The 17,991-nt window shown below is 40.1% G+C and overlaps 1 non-coding gene across 1 annotated transcript; it reads right to left on the bottom strand.

The window, feature by feature from the left end:
* Positions 1-494: 494 nt before the first annotated feature.
* LOC128295848 (small nucleolar RNA R71) lies at positions 495-601 on the bottom strand. Its single transcript, XR_008286397.1, has one exon. It is a non-coding gene; the product is annotated as a small nucleolar RNA R71 (small nucleolar RNA).
* Between the last annotated feature and the right edge of the window lie 17,390 nt (positions 602-17,991).

The raw sequence follows: 17,991 nt of genomic DNA on the forward strand, positions 1-17,991 counted from the left end.
GCTTAAGATACACAGTGGAAGAGCAAGAGGACGATGCTTCAACCACAACCGAGGAGATGGCTGAAAACCAGGAAAATCCACTACCTCCTACGATTGCTGTTGATCCAGTAAATCAAAATCCTGCTCCGTGTACTATGTATGATTATGCTAAACCTTTTTTAACAGGAACTGAATTGAGCATAGTTAGGCCTGCTGTTACTGCAAATAATTTTGAACTGAAACCTAACACCATTCAAATGATCCAACAGTTTGTTCAGTTTGATGGTTTGCAGGACGAGGACCCAAACGCTCATTTGACGAATTTCTTAGAGTTTTCCGACACTTTTAAAATCGATGGTGTTTTTGATGATGCCATTCGCCTTCAGTTATTCCCTTTTTCATTGAGGAACAAAGCTAAACAGTGGTTGAACTCGTTACCATGATGGTCAATCACTACTTGGGAACAAATGACAGAAAAATTTTTATTAAAATATTTTTCGTCGGCTAAAACAGCCAAATTACGTAATGATATCTCCTTTTTTATGCAGATGGATTTAGAAAAATTTTATGATGCATGGGAGAGATACAAGGACCTTTTGAGAAGGTGCCCTCACCATGGGTTACCACTCTGGCTATAGGTTCAAACATTTCACAATGGCCTGAATCTTTCGACTAGACAGATGATTGACGCAGCTGCTGGAGGAACTATCAATAATAAGACACCTGAGGATACTTATGAATTTATAGAAGAGATGTCACTGAATAATTATCAGTGGCAAGTCATGAGGACAAAACCAACGAAAACAACCGGCATTTTTAACATCGATTCGATCACCATGCTCTTTAATCAGGTAGAACTTTTGAATAGAAAAATTGACGATTTTCTTGGTTCTTCACAGGTTCACCCAGTAATGCAGTGCGAAGCAAGTGGAGGTGGATCTAGCAATTCAGAATACCCACCCTATGGCCACAACATAAAGAATGAGCAGTTAAATTACATGGGTAATAATCCTCGATCTCAAAATAATCCTTATAGTAACAATTACAATGCAGGTTGGAGGAACTACCCAAATTTTTCATGGGGAGGCTAAGGAAATCAGCGGCCACTACCACCTCCAGGCTTTCAACAACCACCCTACCAAGAAGAGAAAAAGCCGAACCTTGAGGAGATGCTAACAAAATTCATCTCGGTGTCAGAAACTCAATTTTAGCATACCGAGACAGCACTTAAGAATCGACAAGCATCGATCCAAGGGCTCGAAACTCAGATAGGACAGCTCACCAAATTAATATCTGAATGACCACAAGGTAGCCTGCCAAGTAACACTGAATCTAACCCAAGGGAGCAGCTCAATGCAATTACCATTCAAGATGAGGAAGGGTTAGTTACACCTGAACTAGAACCGAGGCAAGAAACTGTGATAAGTAAATGTAAAGGTGAGGTGGACCACAATGACCAAAAATAGGTAAGTAAAGAGTACAAACCACGTGTACCATACCCAAAATGCGACAAGGAAAGACCACTCAGACGAACAATTCGGTAAATTCCTTAAACTTTTAAAGAAATTACATATTAATTTACCATTTATTGAAGCTCTTTCGCAGATGCCAAACGCAGTCAAATTCTTAAAAGAGCTTTTAACAAATAAATAGAAGTTGGATGAGGTGTCGCATGTGGAACTAAATGCGGTTTGCTCAACCATACTACAGAGTAAGCTGGCCAACAAATTAAAAGATCCAGGGAGTTTTACGATTCCTTGTTTAATTGGTAGGTTAGATGTTAATAATGCTTTGGCTGATTTAGGGGCTAGGATCAATGTCATGCCTTATAAAATGTTTAAACAACTAGGTCTTGGGAAACCCAAACAAACTAGGATGAATATTCAATTAGCCGATAAAACAATCAAATTTCCTAGGGGTATTATTGAAGATGTACTCGTTAAAATTGACAAATTTATATTCCCAGTTGATTTCGTTGTTCTAGACATAGAGGAGGGTAGTAACATTCCTTTAATTTTAGGGAGGCCCTTTTTAGAAACTGCTAGAACAATAATTGATGTTAGCACAGGTGAACTCATACTTCGTGTGGGAGATGAAACAATCACCCTTCAAGCTCATAATTCGAGTAACACATCGAAAATTGAAGGTGGTTTTATAAATCATACTATTAAAACTAATCATGTGGTGAAACCTTCCTGGCAAGAAACACGTTCAAAGAACATACCTGAGCCATGTTCGAGTAACGACAAAGGACCTATATATGAAGAACGAAGGCTACAACTTGAGGAACTAGATGAATGGCGGACACATAAATCGAAGACACAAGATAAACCAAAAGCACGCCATAACAAGCTTAAGGTTGGAGACAAAGTACTATTAGATGTAGCAGACCCTCGTATTGCCACTTCTGAACCTAACGGAGCAATCCCTCTTACGGTACTCAACATTTTCCCATATTGTACAGTCGAGGTAATTCATCCCAAAATTCGGCACTTTTAAGGTAAACAATACTGGTCTTAAACCTTATTTTGATAAAATTGATAGTAGGGATGAGGAGTGTGAACTCCTCGCACCACCATGACCATGCAACAGAAAGGTAAGCCGAGTTTAGACTATAAATAAGCGCTTATCAAGAGGCAACCCCGAGCACTGATGACATTAACTTCTTTAAAATTTTAGTTTTTAACATCTAATCACTAAATGAGTAATTGAAATACAGGTTTTCTAATCCATACAGCCAGGCACACAGGCATGCCTTAGGCCGTGCTCACACCACGAGAGGAGACACGGCCGTGCAATACGTCCATGTGAAAGCAGGGCAAATTTTTTCCTTAACACGGTATAAGATAAGTTGCCATGGCCGTGCGACGTGGCCGTGGGCAAGTCTGTCAAACCAACACGGGCATGCGACATGCCCGTGTCTATAAACCGTGGTTGAAACTGAGAATTTAGCATGAGCGTGATCAACTGTGCTCAAGACTGATAAAATACCACGGGCGTGGACCTCCATACACGGGCGTGGGAGAATTGAACGAAGCAGAACATGGCCATGCGACATGGCCGTGTGCACCCACACGCCCAAGGAACACGGGCGTGGTCCGAATGCCAAATGCACCAAAGTTTAAAAAATCGCAAAACACACGGACAAAAATTAGGCACGGCCGTGTGCCCCAAAATCTATATAAACCCCTCACTATTCATCAACCCTTTCCCAAAATCCCTAACCCTAACCGCTGTAACTTCACACGCCCTACCTACCATGCCCATGCGTCGACCACAGCACCACTTTCGACGACCCAAAGCTCCTCCCTCTTGTGTTTGTTCACTTTTTTCCTTCTATTCTCTTCCTTCTTTTACTTATTTCATGATATTTTGTTTTATTTTGAGTAAATAATCATAGTTATAATGATAGAATACTTATGCTCTTTGTTACGAAATTTTCCATGTTAGTTAATACATTTTGCTGCATTCATCCATTTTTCTTGTTTCCATAGATTTCATGCTTACCCACACCAGATTTCATACTTATCAAACCCACATGCATTCATTCACTAGATATTTCCTTAGCATCACTATCATAGTCCTATTCATAGTAATGACTTAATATATCTGATTGGTTTTTTTTTTTAGCATAGTTGTTCTTTAGTACATGACTTCTATGAAGTATCTCTCTTAGTCTTACCATGCATATTTTTCTTTGCTATTGTTGGGGAGTAATTTTGTTTTTATTTCTTCTTTCCATTGCAGGTTTACTATGTCAACCTCACGTGGCAAGAAGACCATCGTCCCCGCTTCGAAGAAAAGGAAAGAAGTAACGTCATCCTCTGGTCCTACTGCTGAGATCTGTCACCCTTTCCTCCAGTTTCCCTTGGGACCCCAGGAGGAACTATTTCAGATATTACGGGCCTGACCCCTAGATGTGGCCTGCTGCATTGACTGGGCCGCACTTGAACAAATTTAAATGCTGACGCGATCTGAGCCCTCTTGATGACTGGCTCGTGGGGGCTTTTCTTTGAGATCATCGAGCCGACGTACCTCGAGCTCACAATGGAACTTTGCTCGACCTTCCATCTTCAAGTCGTCATGACAAACTTCGACGATCCTGTAACGGTCCAGTTCTGCCTTGGTGGTCTAGTACGCCAGTTGAGCATACTAGAGTTTGGAATTGCACTAGGGCTGTACACGGAGGAGTTCATGAACGACAATGAACTCGACACCCTCCATCACCACATCCACTACTCTCCCTCAAAGTGTTGGAAGGACCTCGTCCCTGCCTAGGCCACCTATGATCCTAGCCGCTCTAAGGTATCAGCCCTCGCCCCATCCCTACGATACCTACAAGCCATCTTGTCCCACACTCTGACAGGACGGCGAGAGAGCACCGGCGTCGTCAACACTCATGACGCCTATTTCTTATGGAGCATGGCGAATGGGCACGTCTTCGACCTTACCTATTTCATTGCCCTCCCCATCCGCCATCAGACAGAATGGCATAGGAGAGGAGTCATCTCCATCGGGCCTTATGTGACTCGATTGGCTCGGCATATTGGGCTCCTCAACACAACGGCCCAATCATCCTTCCTCACTCTCATTGGCCAGATGTCCCCACAGGGCATCTCGAGCATGCTACATATGAGGGTGATCGAAAAACGACGTGAAACCTACTCTCTTCAGTACCGCCTCGTCCAGTCCACTGAGGAGGAGGACCCAGAGGACATTATTGATGATGTTCCTCCATGTCATGAGGACCTACTGTCTCAGCCACCACCCATCCATCGTCCAGTTCATGCGGCGGCTTCATACTCTGACATCTCTGAGTGCCTTACTCAATTTGAGCAGCAGTGTTTTAAGCCCTTTGATCATATTGATGCTACTCTTCATCAATTTTGTCAGCACCTTCACATCTCATCGCCACCACCACCTCACGAACCATCCGTTGATAGCGATGTTTAAAGACTTTTCATTTTTTTTATTTCCACTTTTATATTTATTTATCTTCTTTAAGCACTTTTCATTTTATTTTCCTTTAATATTATTTTATTTTTAGGTTCTATAATTTTTATTGAATAATTTATAGTTTCGGCTATTTCATTTCGAGTAATTATGCTTCCTTATATTTCTTAAAGAGTTCTTGATTTTATCACAGTTATAAAGAGCTCTAAAGCTCATCATCACTTACGAACTAAAAACTCCACTGGAAAAGGTTCTCCACGACTACCATATCCTACTCGACCATGACCATAGCTACTACCAGATATAATATTCTTTTGGCGCAGTACTTAGGGACTAATGAACCTCTACCACCACCGGAGTATCCTCCTCCAATCTTATCATTGCCTTGGCTGATTATTCTCCATAACTCCAATTCAAGGAGTCCATTCATTATTCAGGAAGTTTCACTTCTCTCCCTGTCTTATGATCTTATATCTATATCGTCATGAATCTAACTTTGTACATTGAGGACAATGTACATCTTAAGTGTGGGAGGGTTATTTATTTTATTATCAGAAAAATCTCTGAATTTTGTCTTGTTCTCATATGATCTTCTCATACCACTATTAGAATGAATTTTGATTAAGTTATGATTTTTATTGATATGTCTTGAATTAAAACATAGGCATTTATGCATTGATCGTTTAAACTTTAAGACATTAGGGAATCAAGCATGATAAGTTGATTTTTGAGAATTAAAAAGTTTTACGTTGTTTCCCCAAGTTTAGATATTATCTTGAGTTGAAATTCACAATTTTAAACATCAAAAAGCCATAATTTATGTGAGATCTTGAACCTTTAGAGCATATGTTATTTCTTTCATGCTCACTTTTATTATGAGTGCGTCAGTATTATTTTGTTATTCTAGAACTTGCTTGATTATGCATGTCAAGACCACACCATTTGATTTGATATGTCGAGATGATAAAGGCACTTAGGTTTAACCCACTCAATCCACAAAAGCCTACCTTCATAATTAACCCTTAGTGAACCCCTTTGAGCCTAACAAGCCATTAATCGATGTACTCTCAATATTAACCCATAGCCCATTATTGTTGAAATCCCCTAATTTGATCCTTATTTTTGTTGAGATTTGATTTGAATTAATTGCTTAGCTATGTTTTATTCTTCGTTGCAATAATTAAGTTCTATGTTATTTGACTTGTTCTAAAAAAAAATAATACTTACATACATATTAGTAGTAGTTCATCGTTTTTAAGCTTGAGTGTTAATTCCATATTCTGAGAAGAAGCTCACTTGTATTCAACTGATAATTAGTTATTTTTCTAGTTAGGTGATTTTTTTTTTAAAACTCAATCTCGATTCTAACCTTTTCTTTCAGTTTGTGACCACACCCCCTAACTAAAGCCACGTTACAACCCTCTAAAGACCTTTTTGATTGATGTATCATCTCAATATATAGTGGTGGAGATTTGATTTTCATGCAAGCCTATGGTAATAACTTTTCATATTGACTAATGAGTGCTTTATTTGATGTCCTTAAAGACCTCGAGTGATTTGAGTGAATCTTTAATGAGAATGTTAAACTCTGTGATATTTTGATCAAAGGTGATTACTTAGATGATGGGGGACACCTATGTTTTCGTGATAAAATGCTCAACTTTGAATGTTTGAAACTTTGATATACTTTTAGTTGAATTTTCAATGTATGAATACTTATGGATTATTTTGAGATATTCTTGATAGGGATTGTAAATTGAGAAGAATTTATTTTGATTGTGAGTTGAGGATTTTGCTTGAGGACAAGTAAACGCTCCTATATGGGGGTATTTGATAAACCGTAATTTATACATATTTTTATCCCATGCTTAGCACATTTATGGATGGTTTCTCCTTAGATTTGGTGAATTCGATGCTCCTAATTCTTTAATTTCATGTTTTATACTTAGATGAGCATAGGAGAGTAAAAAGAACGAGAAACGGGCCGAAAACGGAAAAAATGGACCCACATGGAAAATCAACACGGCCTGGACTTCCTCACACGGGTAAGCCACACGGCTGTGTCCATTTGGCAGGATCGAAGCATGACTTACACAGTTAGACTACACGCCCGTGCCTATTTAACAGCCTTGACCACGGGTTGGAGCAATCGCACACGAGTGTGTCACACGGACGTGTCCCTATCGATCCCAAGTATAGTCCTATTCGGAAAAGGCCACTTTTGAGGGATCTTAGGCATTCTAAAGCCTATTTAAACACCTGAAGAGGCACTTAGAATAGACACACGAAGTAGGAAGCAATGAATTACAAGAAGAAAGCCGATCCATCTCAAAAGCCGGATTATTCATCAAGACTGAAGATCTCCTTTCAATTTCCATTCAGGAGTTTTGGGTTTTCTTTATGTTTTATATTCATTATTCTTCTGAGATGTTTTATTTTATAATTATGAACTAAACCCCCTAAATACCTAAGGGGAATGAAACCTAAGACTGATATTGTTATTATTATCTGAATTGAATGATAAATATTTGACTTGTTCTTAATTATGTGTTCTTAATTTTTGTCTTAATATTCCAGGATATTGATTCAAGTTAATGCACTTATTCAGAGGAGAAAAATTCTCTATCTAAGAGTAAATTTTTCATAATTAAGCGGAGTTGATTGCACGCCTAGAGATAGGGTGACAAGATTTTGTCAGATTAGGGTGAAACCTAATAAGGGGATCCATAGATCGAGTTATTGCAACACTAGGGCATTAATTAGAAAGAGATTTAAATTAACCAACCTAGGGTTAGACATTATTAGTCTCGAGAGAGATAATAATATAACTTAGGGATTTCTACGGATCAAGTCAAATAAATAAATCATCTGATTCATAGTCAAATAGCAAGTGAAGTCTAGGTGGATTTTTCCTTGGGTATTGTCTTAATCAATCGAGTTTTCCCAAAAGCTTTTCCCTAATTTTCTCTTTGTGCACTCTTAGTTTAGTTAATTAGTTTAGATAAACAAATCCCTTAATTTTTAGGCTAGATAATAAAAAGAAAGTAATTACTAGTACTCTTGGTTCCTTTGGGCTCGACAATCCAGTCTTGCTAAAGCTATACTACTGTTTGATAGGTACACTTGCCTTCATTGTGATAATAGTTAGTTTCAAGAACAATTAATTATAAATTTTTAAAACCTGTCACGAATATCACGAATCAACCAGGTCTGGGACATGGCATCGGCAACTTAACCCATGTTTGAGGCTTATAAAATATCTGGTAGTATTCCGAAAGGCTCAAATTTAAAAGTTATGGAAGTGAGTTAGTAAGGAAAGTATAATAATGTTGTGAGTGGTACATGTACCTATTTGGTATGCATGAGTATGAGCACAAAATAGAAAATGTGACTAGAGTGGACGGTAATGAGTAAGTCGAGCTTATGCCTATCTTTGTGCTATTAGTGTGATGACTAGAGGTGAAATCGTTGTGGTATATTTATTTATATGCAACTCACTAAGCTTTATGCTTACTCTCTTTCCTTTCTCTTTTCTTTTAGTGCCGATTTATTTGCTTAAGGATCTCTTGAAGTCAGAGATATCGATCACACTATTAGCCGTAATACTCGGTATAGTTGGATTTATATTTTTTATTATGGCATGTATAGGGCTAGACCTTATTATTTTGTGTCTTTGAGAACTGATCAAATGTGTTGGTCTAGAATAAATTCTACTCTTTACATTGAGAATTGATCAAATGTGTTGGATTTATAAAAGATGCATCTTCACGGTTAAATGAATGTCTATTATGCTTATTTTGGTATTGGTTGGTATTGACATGAAAATAGGTACACTAGGGTGGCAAAGAGCCTTGGTAGATAGCCTCATATTGTCCACACGGGTAAACACACGGGCGTGTGTCTAGGCCGTGTGTGACACACGGTCAGCCCCATGGGCGTGTGAGAAGGCCGTGCGTCCCCTGCACTTAGAAATTTCAAGTCAGAATGCATGGTAAGGGTCACACGAGCAAAGACACGGCCGTGTGTCTCAGCCGTGTGGAGGGCACAGCCTAGTACACGGGCGTGTACCATGGTCGTGTAATGTTGACGTCAGAAATAGAATACCCAGGTTTTTGCACACGGGCTGTGCCACGAGTGTGTTGTGGCCGTGTGAAAGGACACGGGCAAAGGAAATGGGCGTGTGTCCAAGCGGTGTGAAGTCTGCACTTGTTTTATGAAAAAGTGTAAAAATTAAATTAGCCACACGAGTGCAGGACACGGGCGTGTCCCAAGCACACGGGCGTGTGCCCTATGCCCACATGGGCTTGTGGAACCTTAAAGCACAAAATTTTCTAAGTTTTTTCTTGAGCCCTGGTTTAGTCTCAAACTACCTTGAATGTATGTTTTGGGCCTCGTAAGCCCAATTAAGGGACAATTTGCATATGAAATGAAAAGTTTTAAATTGATCAAAATTTTATAGCCCAATTTTCTATTATTGGTTGAGTTTAAGTTCGGTAGCACCTCAAGCCCTGTCCTGGCATTGGATACGGGCGATGGGTGTTACATTTAGTGGTATCAGAGCTATGGTTTAGTCAGTTTTAGGACTAACCTAGCTAGAGTACGAGTCTAGCTATACATGCCATAAATATATATTGATAGTGTTAAGATTTCAGACGATTATAAATTATGTTTTTCTTATATAGTAAATGAATCCTGATAGAACCACGACGGATGACGTGAAAAGTAATGCGTCGGCTCTCGCTGAAGGGACCGCGCTAGTAGAGAGTGAGCTTGTAATTATGGGCCAAGGCAGAAGGGCTAGAGAAGCCTAGCTCACAATGATGGATGCTTGGTATTCGAAGTTTGTTCGTGCAAACCCGAACACTCCACCTCCCCTACCTCCTTCGATTCCTTAGTATGCCCTAGTAGCTTCGCAAGGTGCGGACATGTTTAGAAGAGAGAAGCCTTCTATTGACAAGATCCAGAAATAAGAGGCCGAGGAATTCCGGGCTAACTTAGATGATGACTTGAAGAAGGCAGAGTTTTGGTTAGAAAATACCATAAGGGTGTTCGATGAATTATCATGCACATTTGAGGAGTGCGTGAAGTGTACAATGTCACTCTTACGGGATTCAGCTTTTAGTGGTGGAATACTCTCGTGTCTGTGGTACCGAGAGAAAGAGTAACTTGTGAATTTTTCCAAGAAGAGTTCAGAAAGAAGTACATTAGCCAGAGGTTCATGGACCAGAAAAGGAAAGAATTTTTAGAGTTGAAACAGGGTAATAAGACTGTGATAGAATATAAGCGTGAGTTTGTGAAACTCAGCAAGTATGCACGGGAATACGTATCCACTGAAGCTACCATGTGTAAGAGGTTTGAGGATGGCCTCAATGAAGATATCCGAGTGTTTGTGGGTATCCTGGAATTAAAAAAATTTGTGGTGCTTATTGAGAGACCGTGTAAAGTAGAAGAGCTGGTAAAAGAGAGGAGGAAAGCAGCCATTGAGTCGCGAGATTGAAAGAAAAGATAGATGGGGAAAGCACATCAGTCCTCATCCAAGAGATCAAAAGAATTTACTACCCGATCGAATGCTTCAGTGGGGTATTTGAGGAGAAACAAGAATCAACAGAATATGCCATCTAAAGCCCAGACTACTTCTGTCGCTAGTGTTGGTAGCACTCAGCCAAGTAGGCAAGAGTGTCCACAATGTGGGAGACGTCACTCAAGTGAATGCCGAGTAAATGAGAGGGGTTGTTTCAAGTGTGGGTCACTTGACCACTTTATCTGTGATTGTTCTGAGATGGACGAGAGAGGAAGAAAACAATATATTAAAGCAAGAAGTGCTCCTTTGAAGTGTAGGCCACAAAAGAACCCCGGGAGTAGGACTAGTGGTAGAGGCGCATCAAGAGATGCCACAACAAGGTCTGAAGGTAGAGCGCCAACGAGGACCTATGTTATACGTGCCTAGGAGGAGGCAGAGTCTTCCGATGTGATCACGGGTACCTTTTCTATCTATGATATAACTGTTGTTGCTTTAATTAACCCAGGATCTACCCATTCTTACATTTGTATGGAATTAATACCTCGTATGCATATGATAGTAGAGTCCACTGAGTTTGTAATAAAAGTGTCTAACCTGTTAGGCAAGCATGTTTTAGTGGACCAAGTATGTAGAAGTTTTCCTTTGAAAATTAGAGGCCATTATTTTCCGACCAATTTGATGTTGTTGCCATTTAAGGAGTTTGATGTAATCCTCGATATGGATTGGTTGGCCTCTCATGGTGTTTTAGCAGATTATGGACGAAAAGTAATAGAGTTGAGATGTGAAGATGGGAATGTTCTTCAAGTTGGACCAGGTGAGTCAGAAAATCTGCCTGTAGTAATATCGTCATTGACTGCTGAAAAATATTTGAAAAAGAAGTATGAGGTTTATTTAGCTTTTGTGCTAAATACTCAAGAGACTGAGTTAAGGATTGAATCAGTATCGGTAGTCTGCGAGTTCACAGGCGTGTTTCTGGAGGAATTACCTGGATTACCTCCAGTGAGAGAGTTTGAGTTTGGAATTGAATTGGTTCCTGGTACGACACATATCTCAATCACTCCGTATAGGATGGCTCCAGCAGAGCTGAAAGAGTTGAAAGCACAGTTGCAAGATTTGACAGACAAGGGCTTTACAAGACCGAGCTTTTCCCTGTAGGGTGCTCCGGTACTCTTTGTGAAGAAGAAAGATTGGTCGATGAGATTATGCATTGACTATAGGCAACTCAACAAAGTGACAGTGAAGAACAAATACCCTTTACCAAGGATCGACAATTTGTTTGATCAGTTGAAGGGAGCTACTGTGTTTTCTAAGATCAATTTGAGGTCTGGTTATTATCAGTTAAGGGTTAAAGAGCGAGATGTGCCGAAGAATGTGTTTCAGACAAGATATAGGCATTATGAGTTTCTTGTCATGCACTTTGGTTTGACTAATGCCCCGGCGATATTTATGGATTTGATGAACCGTATATTCAGGCCGTATCTAGATAAGTTTGTTGTCGTCTTTATCGATGACATACTGATCTATTCGCACAATGAGAGAGAGCATGTAGAGCATCTAAGGGTTGTGTTGCAAACCTTGAAAGACAAACGATTATATGCCAAGTTCAGCAAGAGTGAATTTTGACTTAAAGAGGTCGAGTTTCTAGGACATATTGTATCGGGTGACAGAATCCAAGTTGATCCAAATAAGATCCCCGCTATTGTGGAATGGAAACCGCCGAGGAATGTAATAGAGGTTCAAAGCTTTTTATGTTTGGTCGGATACTACAGACGGTTTGTAAATGGATTTTCTATGATAGCTACCCCGATGACTAGGCTACTGTAAAAAGACGTCAAGTTTGAATGGACAAAAAAGTGTCAGCAAAGTTTTGAGAGATTAAAGACTTTGTTAACGGAAGCCCCAGTGGTAATGCAACTAGAGTCGGGCAAGGATTTCGTGATTTTTAGCGAAGCCTCCTTAAATGGTTTGGGGTATGTGCTTATGCAAGAAGGCAAGGTTATAGCCTATGCCTCGAGATAGCTAAAACCACACGAGATAAATTATCTGACCCATGATTTAGAACTAGCAGCTGTGGTGTTCGTGCTGAAGATTTGGAGACACCATTTGTATGGAGAGAAATTTTGGGTATTCACTGACCATAAGAGCTTAAAGTACTTGATGACTCAAAAGGAGTTGAATTTGAGACAAAGTTGATGGTTAGATCTATTAAAGGATTATGAATTGATTATTGACTATCATCTGAGAAAGGCGAATGTAGTCGCCGATGCCTTGAGGAGGAAGTCGTTGTTTGCCTTGAGAGCCTTGAACACTCAGTTGACTATATCTAATGATGGTTCGATCCTAGCAGAATTGAGAGCCAGACTGACTTTTCTTCATGAAATTCGAGAAGCTCAAAAAGATGATGAGAAGTTGCAAGCCATGAGAAATAAGTGTGGGTCAGGAATTGAATTGGATTTTCATATTGGTACCAATGGATGCATAATGTTCAAAGACAGAGTTTGCGTACCCAAGGACAATGAACTTATTCAGAAGATTTTGAGTGAGGCACATGGTGATTGTTTATTTGTTCACCCGGGTGGTGCGAAAATGTACGACGACCTTAAGAAAATGTATTGGTGGTCGGGTATGAAAAGAGACATTTCAGAGTTCGTTTCCAGGTGCCTAGTGTGTTAGCAAGTGAAGGCTGAACATCAAGTACCTTCGGGTCTACTTCAACCTATTATGTTTCCTGAGTGGAAATGGGATCATATCGCCATGGATTTCGTGACCAGTTTGCCAGTAACCCCGAAAAAGAAAGATGCAATATGGGTTATCATCGACAGACTAACTAAGTCGGCACATTTTGTACTAGTACGTACTGATTACTCCCTCTAGAAATTAGCAGATTTATATATTTCCAAGATCGTAAGGCTTCATGGAGCGCCATTGTCAATTGTGTCAGATAGAGATCTAATGTTTATCTCGAGGTTTTGGAAAAAGTTACAAGAGGCTTTTGGAACCAAGTTAAGTTTCAGCACGGTATTTCATCCGTAAACTGACAGACAGTCGAAAAGAGAGATACAGATCTTAGAGGATATGTTGAGATGTTGTGTTCTCGAATTTCAAGGAAGTTGGGAAAAATACTTGCCATTGGTTGAATTCGCCTATAACAACAGCTATCAGTCGAGTATTAAAATGGAGCCTTATGAGGTCTTGTACGGGCAAAAGTGTCGAACGCCCTTATACTAGACTGAGTTGAAAGACAATCAGATTCACGGGGTCGATTTGGTCAAAGAGGCGGAGGAGAAAGTTAAAGTGATTTGTGACTGCCTGAAAGCTGCCTCGGATTGACAAAAATCCTCTACGGATTTGAGAACGAAAGGAAATTAATTTTGAAGTTAGTGATAAAGTATTTTTGAAAGTTTCCCCGTGGAGGAAAGTCCTCAGGTTTTGTAAAAGGGGCAAGTTGAGTCCTCGTTTCATAGGACCTTATGAGGTTATCGAGAAAGTAGGGCCTGTTGCCTACCATTTAAATTTGCCACTAGAGTTAGAAAAGATTCACGATGTGTTTCATGTGTCCATGTTACGCGAGTACAGATCAGACCCTTCTCATGTAATCGCTCCAACTGAAGTTGAGATTCTTCCGGATATGACTTATAGTGAGGAGCCAGTCAAGATCTTAGCTCGAGAGGTCAAACAGTTAAGAAATAAGAATATATCACTTGTGAAGGTTTTGTGGCATAGACATGGAGTTGAGGAAGCCACATGGGAACCCGAGGAGCCTCTGAGAGAGCAGTATCCGAACTTATTCACCGGTAAGATTTTCAGGGACAAAAATCTCTAAAGGGGGAGAAATGTAACAGCTTGATTTAGGGCCTAGTCAGAATAGTGGTCTCGGGACCACAAATCTGAAGTTAGAAAATTTATTTTATTACTATTATGGAGACATGGCATGATTATATTAGTGCATGAAAAATTTGGTGAGTCAATTTTAATGTTTGAGAGCCCAATTACGAAAAAGGACTAAATCACATAAAAAGGCAAAAGCTGCATTTTAATACTAATATGTGTTAAATAGCTAGAGAACTAAAATCAAGGGCTTTTAAAGAGCAATTAGACCCCTAGAAACAAGGTGGTCGGCTATAGGAAGCGCTAATGTTAGGTGACTTGATGACATAATCTTGTGATAAAATAATACCTATGAGCTTAGCTATCATTTTCTTTCTTCTCCATCTCTTCTCCCTACCGAAAATATCAGCAAATATGGAGGTTTGAAAGCTAAAAATTTGCAGCAACTTATTCCTCTCATAATGTAAGTGATCTTAATGATTTTCTTGATGATTTTTACATTTTTGGCATGCTTGTATCATGGGCTTTCAAATGAGAGGACTATTTTGAAAAATGGTGAAAAGTCTATTTACCACATGAGAGAGTTTATGTTGTTTCCTGAAATTTTATGGAAGAAAATGAATCTTAGAAAAGTTCTAAACAACTTTTGTGAAAGGTGTTAGCATGAAAACACCTGAAGGGACTACTTTGCATAAGTTGCAAAATAGGTGGTAAGTGCATGAACTAGTGAGAATTTAGGGCTGTTATAAGAGTAAAAAAGGGTCGTCTAGGCCTAGAATAAGAGGAAATTTGATACAAATCGATTTTCGAGCATAGGGGCAAAATGGTCATTTTGCCAAGGTCTAAGGGCAAAATGGTCATTTTAACTAAGAGGTAAATTTTAGATTGCCTAATTGTGTTTAATAACTAAATGAATGCATTTTGCTATTATAGATTAAGATTCACCGAATCTGAACCTAGACCGGGGGAAAGCCAAGCAAATCGACTAAACCGACTAGTCGAGTACATTTTGTAATCCGAGGTAAGTTGTATGTAAATAATATAACTACATTGTTAATACAAGTATTTGCATTTTCATTGAATTGATATAGCATGAATTGCTAAATTGTGAATTGAGAATGCTTAGTAATAATTGAGATAGTAGAAAAACCCCGTTGAAACCCAAAGAAACAAACCGGATATTCAAGCCATGACATTTGGGTAATTTGTGTGCCAGTGTAAGACCATGTCTAGGACATGGCATCGACATTGAGACGAGTGCCAGTGTAAGACATGTCCGGGACATGTATCAGCCTCGATATGTAAGCCAGTGTAAGACATGTCTAGGACATGCATCGGCTACGAGACATGTCAGTGTAAACCATGTCCAGGACATGGTATCGACATGGATATGCAAGAACTAGTGTAAGACCATGTCTGAGATATGGCATCGGCCTCGATGAGGATAGCTAGTGTAAGACCATGTCTAGGACATGGCATCAGCAACTTAACCCATGTTTGAGGCTTATAGAATATCCGGTAGTATTCTGAAAGGCTCAACTTTAAAAGTTATGGAAGTGAGTTAGTAAGGAAAGTATAATGATGTTGTGAGTGGCACAAGTACCTATTTGGTATGCATGAGTATGAGCACAAAATAAAAAATGTGACTAGAGTAGACGGTAATGAGTAAGTCAAGCTTATGCCTATCTTTGTGCTATTAGTATGATGACTAGAGGTGAAATCATTGTGGTATATTTATTTATATGCAACTTACTAAGCTTTATGCTTACTCTCTTTCCTTTCCCTTTTCTTTTAGTGCCAATTTATTTGCTCAAGGATCCATTGAAGTCAAAGATATCGATCACACTATCAGTCGTAATACTCGGTATAGTTGGATTTATATTTTTTATTATGGCATGTATAGGGCTAGACCTTATTATTTTGTGTCTTTGAGAATTGATCAAATGTGTTGGTCAAGAGTAGATTCTACTCTTTACATTGAGCCTTGAATGAGGGCATTCATTTTGTGTCTATAAAAGATGCATCTTCGTGGTTGAATGAATTTCTATTATGCTTGTTTCGGTATTGGTTGGTGTTGTCATGAAAATAGGTACATTAGGGTGGCAAAGAGGCTTGGTAGATAGCCTTATATTGTCTACACGGGTAGATACACAGGAGTGTGTCTAGGCCATGTGTTACACACGGTTAGCCCCATCGGCGTGTGAGAAGGCTGTGCATCCCCTGCACCTAGAAATTTCAAGTCAGAATGCATGGTAAGGGTCACATGGGCAAAGACACTGCCGTGTGTCTTAGCTGTGTGGAGGGCACGGCCTAGTACATGGGTGTGTACCATGGTTGTGTGATGCTAACATCAAAAACAGAATACCCAGGTTTTTGCACATGGGCTACGCCACGGGTGTGTTACGGCCATGTGAAAGGACACGGGCGTGTGTCCAATCCATGTGAAGTCAGCACTTAGTTTTATGAAAAATTGTAAAAATTAAATTGGCCACACGGGTGCAGGACGTGGGCATGTCCCAAGTACACGGGCGTGTGGAACCTTAAAGCACAAAATTTTCTAAGTTTTTTCTTGAGCCCTGATTTATTCCTGAACCACCTCGAATGTCTATTTTGGGCCTCGTAATCCCAATTAAGGGACAGTTTGCATATAAAATGAAAAGTTTTAAGTTGATCAAAATTTTATGGCCCGATTTTCTATTATTGGTTGAGTTTAAGTTTGGTAGCACCTCAAGCCCTGTCCTGGCATTGGATATGGGCAAAGGGTGTTACACCGAGGGTCGGTTACAGAATGACTCCGGTCTAATCGGCCTAAGCTATTCAGGGGTGTCACTGGAGTCATCCCTAATGTGTCCGAGTACTAGATGGAGGCCACGGAAAGAATCATGGATGATCTGAACTTTACCCCTAAACAGAAATTGAAAGGGGTTGTTTCCTTGCTTCACGATGAAGCATACAAATGGTGGCTGACCGTTAAAGAGGGCACTTAGCCTAAACGACTGACATGGGATTTCTATAAGTCTTCTTTCGAAAGTAAATATGTAGAGGCAAGCTACATCGATGCTAAGAGATGTAAGTTTCTGAATCTCACGCAAGGGGATCATTCTGTGGCTAAGTATAAGGCGAAGTTTCTAAGATTGAGCCGCTATGCGTGAGGCAAGGTGGCGACTGAATATGAGCATTGCGTCTTCTTCGAGGTGGACTCATTGACAATTTGAGAGTTCTCATAGCTCCGCAGGAGGAGCGTGACTTTTCAGCACTGGTAGAGAAGGCGAAGATCGCCGAAGAAGTGAAGCGCACTGAGTGCCAAAATCAGGATAAGGAGAGAGGCTAGAATAAGAGGGATTCAGAGCCCTGGAGTTTTGCTATGAGGCCTAAGAAAAATGCCAGATCTGATGGGCCAGTTAGAGTTGGGGCCCTTGTTGCACCTACTGGGATCACGCTTTGTGGGCATTGTGGAAGACGCCATTCGAACAAATGTTGGAGGACAACTGCGGCTTGTTTAAGATGTAGGTCTATTGAGCACCATGTTCGAGAGTGTCTACTGAGGGCCAATCAGGTGCAAACTGTGGGTTCTGGTACTGCACAGCCACCGAGGGTAGTTCAGCAGCTACCTAGGGGTCGTGGTCAGGTTAGGGGTGGTAACGGCATGGATCGTGGGCAGAGAGCACCGGGCAAAGGTGCTGGACATACGGAGGCAAGGCAGTCTACTC

Source organism: Gossypium arboreum, chromosome 7, assembly GCF_025698485.1.
Source record: "Gossypium arboreum isolate Shixiya-1 chromosome 7, ASM2569848v2, whole genome shotgun sequence".
NCBI lineage: Eukaryota > Viridiplantae > Streptophyta > Magnoliopsida > Malvales > Malvaceae > Gossypium > Gossypium arboreum.